At 33.8% G+C, this 16581-nt stretch overlaps 1 protein-coding gene across 2 annotated transcripts in view; it reads left to right on the top strand.

The window, feature by feature from the left end:
* LOC101891853 (formin-J) overlaps positions 1 to 16581 on the top strand; it is a 198531-nt gene that overhangs the window by 113087 nt on the left and 68863 nt on the right. The window lies entirely within an intron of this gene.

Raw genomic sequence — 16581 nt, 5'->3', positions numbered from 1 at the left:
TAAGTACTTGCACTTTTTGGAATTTCAATGGCTTTAGCTCGAGCACATTTTTCAATATTTGCCGAATGGAATAATGCGATATGTTAAGCTCACGAGGCATTTTTCGGCGTTTGCTCTAACGATAGCAACTTGTGTTTTCCAGCCAAATATAAAGAAATCACACTATCACGCTTGAGTTCCATGACGAATAACTTTTTTCTGTGAAATTCTCACCAAAACGATTTTGTACGTCACTGGAATAATTTTAACAGTTGTCAGACGAGTGGTTTAGAAATGACAGCAGTCTGATGTTGATTGCAGTTTTTTCATCTGAGCTTGTATAGTCCAATGTTCCTAATTCGTAAGTCTGGCTCTACTATTTCCTCAAATACAAAGGGTATGGTAATCATTTTGCAACTTTTAATACTTTTTTGCAACTTTTAATACTTTCGTTCTAGTACGAATTTCCAAAAACCCAGCCCTATCTGACCCCTTTTGGACCAAGAGTGACCCTCACCCAAAATTTCCAAATTTTCCAAAATTCTTCAGCCGTTTCGGCTGGGCGTTAATGAATCGTTAAGATAGTCAATTACTATACTCTTGTGTTAATATAGATAGACTTGTGTGAGCCAAAAATGACTGGACGCATTTTCGCCGTCGCAGAACAGAAAATATATAATACAGAGATTTCCAATTTTCATTTAAACGGTACATTATATTCCAAAAGGAACCTTGCCATAGAACCATAATTCATTTGAATAAAATTATTTGAAATAACATTGATTGCGGCTGATTAGACAGTAAAAATATTTCCTTTGCACACCCCTTAATATGAATGCTTATCACTTCGAACCGAATTCGTTTATATGCCATACCCTTAATATTGAAATATAAATCATTCATCTTATCTACAATTTCTCCCTTCTTTTTGATATTGCAAAACAATCATCGTATCCTCAATTAATTTAATAGCCACTGTACTCCTTAAGAAGTCTGTTTTTTTTTTTTTTTCTATTTGTAATTTTCATTCTAACTGCTGCTTTGTGTCGACTACAAATGCAAAAGTCGTAAATGTCAATAAAACATTAGAACAAATAAATGCAACTTGTATTCGATTCAATTTGTTTTGCAACGTTTCGTCATTCGATTCGTTTTGATTCCAGTTGAAATGATTTCATTTGCCATGTTAAGTGCTCTGAATAAATAACTATAAAAATAATTAACTTAATCGAGAGAATTGCATTTGGGTTATTAATGCAATAAGAAAAGTTATAAAAAAATCAAATAAATTGTTATGGCACATAGGCCGTAATCGATCATTTATGTAGATATATACAATGCAATGTGTACGTGTACGCTAATTCCAATGCATGTGTAAATGTTTATCAAATGACATGAATATTAATGAAAAATATGGTTTTATTTTTAAAAATATTTTTAAATTTTAATGAATTAAATAACATATTTTAATCATCTTTAGCTTTATTTATACTTGTAACTGATTTTCTCTTTTGAATTAATGAGTTACAATGAATAAAATAACATATATTTTTGTCAAATTTTTCCTAGAATTTAAAAATCCAATAACTTTGATGAACATTTTATAAAAAACCAATAAAGAAAGTCCCAAAGTCGGGCGGGGCCGACTTTATGATACCCTACACCACTTTGCTAATTTAGTAGAGCTCCACATAACAATTAAAAGTTTTTATGGGAGAATTCAATTATACACCCTATGATTATAATTATTATTTAAAGTTCAAAGGACTAAATATGCCGAAGCATTTGTGTCTTTTAAATTCGGACTTGTATTGCCCATTTGGTGCACAATTAATTTGAAATCGGATAAAGATATATATGGGAGCTATATTCAAATCGGAACCGATCTCGATAAAATTTGGCAAAGATATTTCTGAGCTGTATTTGATATATTTCTCTGAATATCATTGTTACGGAGTGCATATTACGGCCATGGGTAACAAATATAACAAATCGGATGAACAATATATATATGGGAGCTATAGCTATATCTGAACCGATCTTCACCAAATTTGGCATGCTAGCTTTTAGACTCAATTCGGTTGAATGTGCCAAATTCCATCCCATTTGGCCAAATATAAGACGTTTGGTGTACAAGAAAAGGTAAATCGGACGAAGTTATATATGGAAGCTATATCCAAATCTGAACCGATCTCGATAAAATTTAGCAAAAGTATTTCTGAGCTGCATTTGATATATTATCCCAAATATTATTGTTACAGAGTGCATATTTCGGCTGCGGAGGACAAAAATAACAAATCGGATGAACAATATATATTGGAGCTATAGCTATTCTGAGCCGATTTCGATCAAATTTAGTATACTAATTTTCAGGCCTAATTCGGTTGTATGTGCAAAATTCCATTTTATTCGGGCTAATATCACACGTTTGGTGCACAATAAAAGGCAAATCAGACGAAGATATATATGGGAGCTATAACTAAATTTTTACCGATTATCTCCAATTTCAATTCCTTGGCCAAACAAATGTTGTTTGGAAAATTTCATCTGCGACCTGCATTTTGTTCACAAGAATATATGGGCAGACGGACAGACGGACTGACATGCATAAATAAACTCAGAAAGTGATTCTATGGAGATCCCCAAAAGTAACTATGGGTTCATCTCTCTTACTTCTCCATGTTACAAACAAATGCACAAAGACATAATACCCTTACCACGATGTGGTGTAGTGTATAACAATCTTAGTACTTCCTCCCTACACATAACCGCTACATAACTGCAACCAAATTCAGACTGTTGTCATTTCAAAGCCACTCGTTCGACAGCTGTTAAAAATTTGCCAGTTAATGCTCATTGTATTGTTTACAAGCGTACAAAAGCATTTTGGTGAGAATTTTTCAGAAAAAAAGTTACTCGTGATGAAATTTAAGCGTGATAGTATGATTTTTTTATATTTGGCTGGAAACCCACAAGTGGCGATCGTTGGAGCACTCCAGCATTTAAATGTGAATAAATTTTTTGTGTCTCGTACCATCGCTCCTTACCGTGATACTGGTGGCGTAGCCCGACGTCAAGTGGACGAAAGAAAACAAAGTAAAGAAGCGACTTGAAGCGAAACCCGCGTCGCAGTGGCCGAAAAATGGCTCGTTAGCTGAACATATCGCAATATTCCATTCGGAAAATATTGAAAAATGAGCTGCGGGTAAAGCCATTAAGATTGCAAAAAGTGAACTTATCCCGCCTCAGAAAGAAAATAGGCTCAAAAAAGCTAAATAGTTGTTTCGCTTGGCCGAAAGTGGTGGACTGCTGAATTTGGTTTTCCCCGATGAGAAAACATTCGTTGTCCAGCAGTTTGTAAACAAGCAAAATGATCGTGTTTACTTGCCAAAGAGGTCAGCTGAAAATGTGCACCTTCGGTTGACCACCAGAACTCAAGCGCCGGCCATGGTGATGGCGTGGGCCGCCATAACAGCCGATGGTCGCTCTCCGCTCGTATTAATCGACCATAGCATCAGAATAAATGCCGAATATTATCGCGAAAACATTTAGGCCGCAGACCTTGAATATTCCAACCGGACTCAGCACCACCCAAGAATGATTACAAAATGAGGTTCCTCGCTTCATTTCCAGCGCACAATGCCCACAAAAATCTCCGGATACCAATCCGTTGTAATATTGCGTCTGGAGTATTTTGGAGAGCCAGGTTGGTAGTAAAAAATTCCAAAGTGTAGATCACCTCAAGCAAGTGCTTCGCCGGGAATGGGCCAAAATACTACATAACAACATTCGGACAGTGTGTCACGGTTTCATTGGCGGTTTAAGGGCCATAATTCGTGCCAAAGGTGACCAATTCGAACAAATCTAAACTTATTCTAAAATTTGATGCTATTTCCGACATTTTTTGTTTTCATTCAATAAAATTAATAAAAAAATAAAAATTATGAATCGATTTGGTGTTAAAGTCCCTACATGCGTAATATGCATTCCTCAACCATGATATTCGATACCGGACATCAGGTACAGCTCGATAATAAGTCTGCCAAATTTTTATGGAGATCGGTTCAGATTTTTATATAGCTTCGACATACATCTTCATCCGATTTACGGTTATTTTTACCATATATGTAATATTCGATAGATTTTTTTTTATATTTAAACGAATTTTACCATTTGGTGAAACTCGGTCCTATATATATGTATTGCTTCAATAAATATTTTTTTTAATATAATCCTTATCGAAGTCATACCATGCACTATACAGCAATGTAATTTGGTCTTAAATTTGTTAAAAATCGATGCAGAGTTGGATATAGTTCCCAAATTGTGAGTTCTCTTAAACCAGATTTGGATATAGTTCATTGTTGGTATCATCTATTTCACATAAATTCCCAATATAAATTTTGGACGCATGGTGATGTAGGGTATCATATAGTCGGTCCGGTCCGACTTTCGGCCTTTCTTTACTAGTTTTAATTTGCTATTTTTTAGCACAACAAACTAATACTATATTGTACTAAGAAATCTCACACATTCAAAATTGCTGAAACTTAAAAACACCTCGTGAACAAATATTTAAAAATTACACAATACATACAGACAATTTGTCTCGGTACATAGATGAAGATCTTAAGTAAACTGCTATCGAGAGGCAATGTTCAATTACACGTGAAGATACTTGTCTAGTTGCAAAAAATACACACTTAAGTGTATTTAAACTAGAGAATAATTACAAACAATTATTCTGGAAGAGTTGTTGAATAAATCAACTATTAATTGAGATATTCACAAAGATGTAGTTGAACACTTTGTCTAGAAAGAATTCCAGTTAGAACAAGTTAAACTGATCCCAACAACTGTGTATTTGCGAGAAGGAAGAAAGAGGGATAAAAAACGTATACATATTCCAAAGGGGTTATTCGACAGTTAAATAAACTCAGAAAGAATGATAGAGGGGAGCAAAAAAGACATAGGTATATTAAAAGTGGGTTATACGATTGATTCCGGCACCACCATCTATTTCAATGAGATTTGATATATTTTTCCAAATTCTTCTTACGAAATTCCAGACCTTAGTTTGTTTATATTGCGATATACATCGTTTGGACCTACTCATAGAATTCGTTCAGTTTGTTCGTTTGAATAAAACAGCAAATTATCAGTGACTATGAAGACAAGCTATCGTAAAAATTGATATCCGAGAAATATTTCTGTGATTTCTCGTATACTAAGTCGGTTTTATGATACTGGATCAGTAGTAACTGTCTATAACGGATGAAGGCCGTGGAAAACCTCAGCCCGTACTGTTCACAAATTGTGAGAGAAATAAAAAAAACCATTTAAGGGTTCAACTGAATTGCTGAGAGAGCTATCATTGAATATAAGCTCGAGATCAGTGCGTAGTGGCAGCTGGTCTGCATGCCCGTAAGCCTTGTGTAAGCCATTTATATCTGAAAAAATCGAAAAACCGGGATGGCTTTCGGAAACGATAATATTAATTGGAATCCAGCTCAATGGAAAAACGTTTTATTCTGGGATTAGTCTACGTTTAATATTAAAGGCTCATACATGAAAAATTTTACGGTGAGAAGACCAAAAAATGAAGGACTCAAGCCTCAGTGTTGCAAAGGTACAGTGAAGCATGAGGGAGGGTCAAAAATGGCGTGTTTTTCTTTCTATGGACTTGGGCCTATCCATAAAATAAAGAAAGTTGTGGATCGGTTCGTTACAAAGATGTGTTGGACATCACGTTGTTCCCTTACGCTGAGTAAAATATTCGGCTGATTTGGGTGTTTCAGCATGACAATGATCCCAAACATGTATCAAAACTTGTGAAATATTGGTAGCGGGAGTCAAAAATTCATGTTTTGTTATGGCCGGCACAATCACCTGACCTAAACTCCTTAGAAAACCTTTGGAGTATCGTAGATAGGAAGATCAAGAGAGATTCGGAAATAAATAAGCACAACATTTTCTAAAGAATTCGGGGTGCCTGGGAAAGCACACCCAAGGATCAAATTGAGCGTGTTATAGATTCAATGCCTCGTTGGTGTGCAGCTGCTATCAAAAATAATGGTTATGCTATCGACTACTAGCCAAAATTTAATTATTTTAAAATAAAAAAATCAAAAGTTGCTTTAGTTTTGACCAAGCAAAAATTGGCTCATTTTAGTTTTCCATATATTATTTTTCATTCAATATTATTTTTGTATTCTTATTTTAAGTTTTTTTACAAGTGAATTAAAAACCTCATTTAAAACTGGAAAAATATTTACGATTTATTTATTTTTGTAAAAGTTACAGGGCATATGTTGTATTTGCGATTTTAGTAGCTTTAGTTTTGGCCACCAGTGTATATTATGATATTTTTTGTACCCTCATCCACACAGTGTGTAGAGGGTTTATTAAGTTTGTCATTCCGTTTGTAACTCATCGAAATAACAGTTTTAGACAAAACAACGTATATATATTCTTGATCAGCGTTAAATTCTAGGCCGATTTAGTTCCGCCCTTCCGATTGTTGTAATCACGCTTGAGTCAAAATGAATAAATATAGGAAGCTACAATTGTGCACCGATCTGTTTTTTGTATGCAAGCAGGTAAAATCCGAAAATGTGCTATATCGGTCCACGATATCGATATAGGCCTCATATAACGATACCCCCGATAACCGGTATTTTTCAATGGAATTGTCTGAAATTCTACACAAGGAGTTCTTCGTGACTACTTTGCCCTTTGGAAGAGAATTGTCTACATAGGTCCACGACATCGTATAGCCCCCATACAATGGTGCCCTCCGATATTCGGCACTTTGATGATTTTACCAAATTGTTCAATGGAATAGTCTGAAAATATAAATAAGACGTTCTCGGAAATAGCTTCAAATTTTAGAATAAGTTTAGATTTGTTCGAATTGGTTACCTTTGACACGAATTATGGCCTTCAAACGGCCAACGAAACCGTCACACGCTGCCCAAATGTTGCTCCGCGGTATTTTGGCCCATTCCCGGCGAAGCGCTTGCTTGAGAGGTCGACATTTTGGTATTTTTTAGTACCAACATTGCCTTTCAAAATACTCAAGACAAAATAGATTGGTATCCAGAGATTTTGGTGGCCATTGTGCGCTGGAAATGAAGCGAAGAACCTCATTTTTGTGCTGAGCACAAGGCCTGCGGCCAAAATGTTTGCGTGTTTCGCGATAATGTTCGGCATTTATTATGACGCCACGGTCGATGAATACGAGCGGAGAGCGACCATCGGCTGTTATGGCGGCCCACACTATCACCTTGGCCGGAGCTTGAGTTCTGGAGGCCAACCGAAGGTGCACTTTTTCAGCTGACCTCCGTGGCAAGTAGACACGATCCTTTTGTTTGTTTACAAACTGCTGGACAACGAATGTTTTCTCATCGGAGAAAACCAAATTCGGCAGTTCACCACTTTCGACCAAGCGATGCAACTCTTTTCATCTCACCCTACACAGACTTTTGGTATGTGTATAACTGTACCTCCCTATATTTGGTAGTTTGCGACATTAGTTTTCTACATTAGTCACAGGAATTGTTTCAAATTTCGTATTTGAGTGCAGTTTAGAGTGGAACACATTTGAAACCAACTTCTTTGAATGATGTAGGATATTTAAATTTCTTGCGAAATTACTCAAATTTTGTAAATTGCAAATAATTTCATAAAACTCGCAAATTTCAACTTTCTAATTTTAATGCTTCTGGCCACAGTAGAATAGACAGTACGCACTATTTAATTAAAAATTATTCCAATATTGAAATCCATATTTCACATTAATAGACCTATCAATTACAGATATCTGCTATTAAGATAACAAACAATTACAGGCTTAAATGTGTAGATATTTAAGTGATGTCAAAATATTTGATATACATATCTTCAAGCATCGCAAATAATTCCAAGCGAGCGTACCTTTAAATTGTCAGTTGTAAGTGAAAACAACATTTCAATTGACAACCCGGAGATTTTTCGTTTTTTGAATATTATCGTGGATCATAACATAATTGTTTTTGGACCACAAAATATGGAAATCGTTTGGAATTTGCGTCTTAATTTTGGTCTAAACGTTTCGAATTCATTTCGATATTTTTAATATCAGGTTTTTTCTCTTCAAGTCGCTTGTGGCGTGTTTTTTTTTCTTTTGTCCAAGATTTTGATTGGTCAAACACAATCGATTAAGTTGTTATCTTTTAATGAAATTAAAAATACAATCAAAATCACATTAAAGTTGTCTCAATGTTTGATTGGGCTTCAGCTTTGAATGTTTTTCTTCCGATAAATACAATTGATTTGGTTTTTTTATTTGTCTGCCTTAAATTCCAGATCAAGTTGTATTCTCCATTAATATTTATTAGAAAATCTTTTGTTTATATATTTATAAGATGTTAAATAATGCAATCGGTAGTCATGTGTGAGGCAGGCGCCAAACATTGTTTTGAATGGACCCTATTGTTGTTGGGAGACTTATTTTTAGTGAGGAAGGAAAGGGGTGTTATAAGATGGGAGATGATTTATGCCTTATTAAGACAATTTGAAAGAAAATTCATTTAGAAGTTAGGCCCGGCCGAACTTTTAATACCCTCCACCTTATATAAAATTATCTGAATTCAAGCGTGTTTCACTTTAAACTTCATATACCAGTAAGAACGTTTGAATAATGCGGTTAATCTTATCAAAAAAAAAAAAAACATAAAGTGAGGGAGGCCGTTATATGGGGACCAAACAGTAACCTCTATAGACAATTTTATACTCCAAGGATTGTCATATATCAAATCTTCTAAAATAACAAATATGAAACAATTATGTGGGTAAATGTAACTAGGATTATCAAAATACCAAATATCGATGGGTATCGTAATATGCTAAAGGAAAATGTGGACCTAAATATTCAATATTCTGCTACAGGAGCCAGAACCCATTATGACCTACAAATACCAATTTTTAGATAGATCCGTGCAAAAATGTGGCAAAAATCATCAAAATACCGAATATCGGCAGGTACCGTTATATGGAGCCATACAAACAAAGTGGACCTATACATGCAATGTTCCGCCTGTGAAAGTAGAACCCATTATGACCTACAAATACCAATTTTTAGACAAATCCGTGGAAAAATGTGGCGAAAATCACCAAAATACCGAATTAGCGGGAGGTACCTTTATATGGGGTTATACCAAAACGTGGACCTATACATACAATGTTTCGCCACACGAGCTAGAACCCATTATGACCTACAAATACCAATTTTTAGACAAATCCGTGGAAAAATGTGGCGAAAATCACCAAATTACCGAATTAGCGGGAGGTACCTTTATATGGGGCTATACCAAAACGTGGACCATGCTAGACACAACACAAATTGGTCTGATGCTCTACGTAAAATAATGTACAGATGCTGATGCTCCACGTTAACCAACAGACAGTCGGACATCGATAAATCGACTTAAAAGTTTATGCTGACTTTGAATATACAGGGAGAGATAAAAAAACTGCAACAAAGTCAAACGCCATCATTTTTACATTTTTTTCACAAATTTTATTGAATGAAAGCAAAAAATGTCGGAAATAGCATCAACCTTTAGAATGAGTTTAGATTTGTTCGAATTGGTCACCTTTGGCACGAATTATGGCCTTCAAACGGCCAATGAAACCGTCACACGCTGCCCGAATGTTGCTCTGCGGTATTTTGGCCCATTCCCGGTGAAGCGCTTGCTTGAGGTGATCGATACTTTGATATTTTTTAGTGCCAACCTTGCTTTCCAAAATATTCCAGACACAATAGTCCTACGGATTGGTATCCGGAGATTTTGGTGGCCATTGTGCGCTGGAAATTAAGCGAGGAACATCATTGTGTAATTATTCTTGGGTGGCGCGTGCTGAGTGCGATGGTGCTGAGTACTGTTGGAATGTCCAAGGTCTGCGGCCAAAATGTTTACGTGCCCAAGGCTTTAATACCCCCTCCAGAATATTTTCGCGATAATATTCGGCATTTATTCTGATGCCACGGTCGATAATACGAGCGGAGAGCGACCATCGGCTGTTATGGCGGCCCACACTATGACCATGGCCGGCGCTTGAGTTCTTGTGGCCAACCGAATGGGCACATTTTCAGCTGAACTCTGTGGCAAGTAAACACGATCATTTTGTTTGTTTACAAATTGCTGGACAACGAATGTTTTCTCATCGGAGTTCTCCTTCTCCGATTCGAAGTTCACCACTTTCGGCCAAGCAAAGCAACTCTTTAGCTTTTTTGAGTCTATTTCCATTCTGTTGCGGTGTAAGTTCTTGCACTTTTTGGAATTTCAATGGCTTTACGCCGACTTCATTTTTCAATATTTGCCGAATGGAATATTGCGATATGTTCAGCTCACAAGTCATTTTTCGGCCACCGCGACGCGGGTTTCGATCAAGCCGCTTCTTTACTTTTCTAAACATTTCTGCTGATGTTGCCGAAAAAATTTCGTCCACTTCCTTGACGTTGGGCTACGCTACCAATATCACGGTAACAAGCGATGGGACGAGACACAAACGATTTATTCACATATAAATGTTGGAGTGCTCTAACGATAGCCACTTGAGGTTTTCCAGCCAAATATAAAGAAATCACACTATCACGCTCCATCGCGAATAACTTTTTTTCTGGAAAATTCTCACCAAAATGCCTTTGTACGCTTGTAATCAAATAATGAGCTGTCACTGGAATCATTTTAGCAGCTGTCGGACGAGTGGCTTAGAAATGACAACAGTCTCAAACTCGTTGCAGTGTTTATGCGGTCTACAACGGATATTTAGGGATGTTACAAACGGAATGACAAAGTTAATATACCCTCCTTTCCAAGGTGGAGGGTAAAAATATACTCACCTGAGACTTTCAATACAAAGCTATTCATAAATTTCCAATTGCAAGCCAACTATAGATGTCAAGTCTCCATATAGAAGAAATGTTTGAAGACTAATCAATGTTTTTTTTTTTTTAAGAATTAATATTTATATGTTTCTGTAGTGAAATGACAAGTTGTCAAGTCAACGGTTGCTCCAACAAAAGTATATTTCAGAAGTTTGTTTTGATTCTGCGGATTCTGTTCCAGATGAACAAATGTAACGAGTCTCCATGGATAATCCTTATAGAACGCCCACCATAATTCCATTGACCTCCCATATGTTTAACACTTAACAAAATGACATAAAAGAACCTCCCATTCTTTATCAGAACATAGTCTGACAGAATTTATCAACACTTCTCTGTCAAGCAGACAAAGGCCTTAAAAGGCAAATCAAAGAGTTTGATGGTGGCGAGCGTGCGTGCGTTTGTTTTTTTTTTTTTTTTTTGAATGAAACAAATAAATTACATTATTGACTATTAATAAAATTGTTCTGTTTTTGGTTCGTCTATATTGATAAAGTCAAACAAGATCAAATCCAAAAAACCAAACACAATATATTTTTTTTAATATCAACAATTAATTTATGGAGATCACGAAAATCCCATTCACAAAATATATTCATTGATGTTGTCCAAGTTGTCAAAGCAACTAAAATTATGAATAACATTAACACCAACAGCAACAGAAACAACAACAAAACACCCCATATACAAAGGCCGACTTTCCACAACAAAACATATAAGGTGCTGGCTTAAATAAAACAACAATAACAAAAACAAAGTTCTAGCAAGGCAGACCTCCCAATGGTGAGTGACTGAGTGAGTGTTTGGTGGTCTCTGGTGGCCAAGATCAAAGCATTGTGTGGATTAGTTAGCCAGTCAGTCGTTCGATGACCGGTCAACCAAACACACCACACAAATCGAAAGATTCGAGTTCAGATCAAAGACAATAAATTAATTAAAGTCGAACCCTGAAAAACTCGCGCGAATTAGATAACCTGATTAATTATGTTTATTAAAAAAAAAAAATTGTTTTTTTTCTTTCTTTTATTTATTTATTCGTCGACTTGCGACTAAGAGGATGGAACTAAGACTAACTTTTACATTTTTAATTTACTTATTCTACAGGTATTATTTGTTAATTAATTATTGCAGTGTTAGCATAAGTTTATTTTAAATGAAATTTGATTAACACACTTTTGTAAATAATTGTATACTCAGCTCCAGACAGTTTTAACTGGAAAAATAAAATAAAGTCAAACTAAAGAATGTCAAATTCACTTATGCTTACAGTGCAATAATTGTACACGTTTTATTGGCTAATTGTTTCCAAGAACTTATCAATTTTATCAGGGGTAGTATGATTATACGTAACTACTCCCCCCTTTAGACTAGAATTCTCCTGAATTCTTTTATTTAATTTTACAGTTATATATTTATGTTTTGTTATGATTATGAAAATTAAAATAATTATTACAATTACTATAGAAATATTACATACATATGTTATTTTAGTGTGGTATTTTAATTTTCCGATATTTCTTACATTGTATTGATGTTCTTTTTCAATTTGTTCGAACGATATCTTATGTTTAAAATTTTGAGTTTTGTTTGTATTTTCAATTATTTGTCTTTCTTTTGTAATTTCTGCAATATTTGAAAAATAATAATCTTTTATCCTAACTGAACAATTATTAAAATTAATTAAATAATTTCCATTTAACAAAATTTTTTCAAAGTTACAAGTTTGATTTACAGTCGTGTTTATTGCATTTTTAATTATAATTGTGTCTATATCTAACTGTATAATTTCAAAGTCTTTATTTTTTATCAATTGACAATTATTCTTTATTAAACAATGATGACTTAACTTTAAATCTTTTAAATGTTTATTCTCTTCAAATTTATAAGTTTTATTTTGAAATTCAAAAAATCTTTCCATATTAGATTCTATTTCATTATTTTCATTATCTGGTATTGGTACAATAAATCTTAATTTTACTGTTATAAATTGTTTAGGTATTTTTATTCCAAACACAAGATAAGAGTTGTTAAGAAATGTTGTTCCAAACTGAATATATTTAAGTTTGTTATAATCTATTTCATATTTTCTTATTTCTCTACTTGTTAAAATACTTGGGTGTACAATCCCGTATTTTGCAGAAATTACGTTGTCTTGCAAATGCTCTATCTTATTCTTAATTAATTGTATATTAGTCAATTGTTCTAAGTATAAACTTTTATTATTTTCTTCCTCTAAAAATTTGTTTATAGAGTTTAATTCTTGTTCTATTTTCTTTCTATCATTCTTAATTACCATCTTTAAATGACTTAAAGTTATATTGAAATAATCATTAATTACAATCTGTTGATTATTATTTTCCTTAATTTCATTAATATTAAGAAGATGTTCTTGTATGTTCCGTCTGTCTTCATCGTCCATCGTCCCAAATAGCCATTTGGTCATACTTCCTATACCGTTAATTAGTCCACGTCTTTTTCTATTTTGTTTGGGTATCAACGTCATTAATTTATTTCTGGCATCTAATAGTTCTAACTCAAGTAATTCTTTGTTTTCGATTTTCATTAGAATAATGTTATCTGTTATGTCATCTAAAATTGTTTCAATTTCGTGAAGATTGATTATATGTAAAATTATGTCCGATTCATTAACAATTTTCTGATTTCCCATGCAAATGTCCATATATCCTCTTTGTTCTGTCAGAAATTTTGTAGTAATTATCCCTCTAGTCTGTGGTATCCATATTAGTATCATCAGTATTGTCCAAATCTGCAAATTTCAAAGGTCTTTTAATATTGCACGGATGTATTCGCTCCAGTTTTGTCTTTTTATATTTCGGTTGTTCCTTATGTCGGACGGCCTTATAATTTTTTATAAACCCTTCTTTTCTATTTTCCTTATAATCTTCTCTAGAGTTATTTATTTTATCTATTATTTTTCTTTTACTGTCCTCTAAATACTTTCTAACTTTATTTTCATCCATTTTTCCTTGTTGAACCTCTTTAGGAGTACATTTAATAGTTGAGTGATATCGTTCGTTGTAATTTCTAATTGATCTCTGAATTAATTGTTTCACCGGTATTTCCTTATTTGCTTTATACATTATCCTAAACTTTTCCGCAATTGTGTTGTGAAATCGTTCTATGTCGGCGTTTCCCGTGTGACTATTAGGTTTGGTCAGATGCAATTCTATATTTTCATTGTCTAAGAATTCCTTTAGTCTAGTGACTTTAAATTCATTATCGGCTATTATTTTCCTTGGCTTCCCTACCTTTGTAAAATGATCATCTAATTGCTCCATTATTGTTAAATGATTTCTATCATTCAATGGATACGCTGCACCGAATTTAGAAAATTTATCAATTATTGTCAAAAAATGAAATCTTTTAATCACATATGTGTCAATATGTATTATTTCGTTTTTCGTCGACGGTGTTTCTGTGTATGAGAATTTCAATTTAATTGGATTTCTATCATATTTTATCTCCTGACAAACTTCACATTGATTTATAACTAATTGAATTAGTTCCATTAATCTTGGGTAATAAATTTTATTTTTTATTTGGTTATAGGTTTCCTGTATGCCCGAGTGCATACTTTCTTTTACATGATATAATGATATCTGTTTCACCGCCTCCACTTCTGTTTCTATATCTTGAGCCCTGATAGTGCATTTAATAAATTCCACTTGTTTCTCATTAGAGTACATTTCTATTAGTTTTTCCTGAACAGTATTATAGCTTCTCTCCGATACTTCCGAAAATATACCTATTTTTCCTTTGGTAATATACTTTCTAAATATTTCCCCCATTTCGTGAAAATCACTTTCCGCTATGAAAATTATCCTTTTATTATGTAAATGTTTTATTTCCTGAACTTTATCATTTGTAAGTATAATCTGTGTCCTGTACTTATTCACTATTTCTTCTTTTATAAAGAAATGATCTTGTAAATTTTCATCAGCTGAATGAATTGTAATCATTGATACATCATCATCATCCTCAATATTATTTATTATTCTCAATTCTGAATTATTCTCCGAATTTTGTACCTTATCTGAAATGGTATCATCTTCATTATCTTTCTCAATTCTACTTAGAAAATCTGCCACCTTGTTTTCCTTGCCTTTTATGTATTCTATATTAAAATCGTATTCTCCTAATTTCAAAAACCATCGCTGGTGCCTGGGTGACATGTCTTTCCCTCTATATTTTGTGTGTAAAAATCTGATGGGTTGGTGATCCGTAAGTATTTTAAATTTTCGACCATAGAGGTATGGTCTCAAATAATTAACGCTCCATAATATTGCTAGAAATTCTTTGTCCGTTGCCGAATAATTTCTTTCGTGATTGTTAAGCGTTCTTGATGCAAAACAAATTGGATGTCCCTCCTGTGACAGGACAGCACCGATTGCGTAATTCGACGCATCTGTAGTTAATGTAAATTGTCTTTCATAATTTGGGTATCTTAAAATTGGATGAGAGCTAATTAAAGATTTTAATTTTTCAAAAGCTTCTATGTATGTAGGGTCCCTTAAATTTATTTTTACACCTTTCTTTAAGTATTTTGTTATTGGCTGTGCGACTTTAGCATAATCTCTCACAAATTTTCTATAATATCCCGTTAATCCCAGGAAACTTTTGATTTGTTTTTCTGTTTTAGGTAAATCTAATTCTTGAATAACCTTAATTTTATTGGGGTTTGGTTTTAGTCCTTCCTTTGTCAGAATATGCCCCAAAAATTCTGTCTCTCTTTTCATGAAATTACATTTGTCGATTTGTATTTTTAAATTTGCCCGTTCCAATACCGTGAAAATGTCCGTTATGGCTTTAACGTGTTCCTTAAGAGAAGTACTAAAAATAAGTATATCGTCTAGATAAACTACACATGTTTTATTAATGAAATCTCTTAGTGTTTCATTCATTAATCGTTGGAATGTCGCTGGGGCATTTTTTAACCCAAACGGCATTCTTATGAATTCATATAATCCGTGAGGTGTCACAAAAGCTGTTTTCTCTCTGTCCTGTTCTCTTATTAGAATTTGATGGTATCCCTTGGCTAGATCCAAGGTAGTAAAATATTGTGCTCGTCCTAGTTTATCTAAAATTGAATCTATGTTCGGTAGTGGATATTTATCATCGATCGTCACTTCATTAAGCTTCCTATAATCTACCACTAATCTATATTTACGCTCTCCAGAATTATCTATTTTCTTGGGTACTACTATTAATGGGCTTGAATATCTTGAACAACTTTTCCTAATTATGCCCTGTTCCTCCATTTCCCTGATCTGTCGTCGTACTTCTTCTTCATGTTGTGGCGGATATCTGTATAATTTGGAATTTATCTGTTCATTTGTTGTCGTTCTTATTTCATGTTTTATTGTCATTGTACTTGTCAATTGGTCCCCTTCTTTAAAAAATATTTTGTCGAATCTTCTTAAAATTCTCGTAACTTCTAAATGCTCCTCTGCATTTAAATGATTCAACTGAATTCTGTCCAAGTCAACTTCCAGTTTTTCCAATGAACATATTTCCAAATCCTTATATGGATTAATTAAAAATTTTGTAATCTTGTTATTAAATGTTATGTGTCCGTCTATTAAATTTATCATCGTGTTAAAATGGTTTAGTAAATCAACTCCTATAATAAAATTGTACTTTCTTCCTTTTAA

This window comes from Musca domestica, unplaced genomic scaffold (genome assembly GCF_030504385.1).
Source record: "Musca domestica strain aabys unplaced genomic scaffold, Musca_domestica.polishedcontigs.V.1.1 36, whole genome shotgun sequence".
Taxonomy (NCBI): domain Eukaryota; kingdom Metazoa; phylum Arthropoda; class Insecta; order Diptera; family Muscidae; genus Musca; species Musca domestica.
This window is presented reverse-complemented; position numbering and strand designations above follow the sequence as displayed.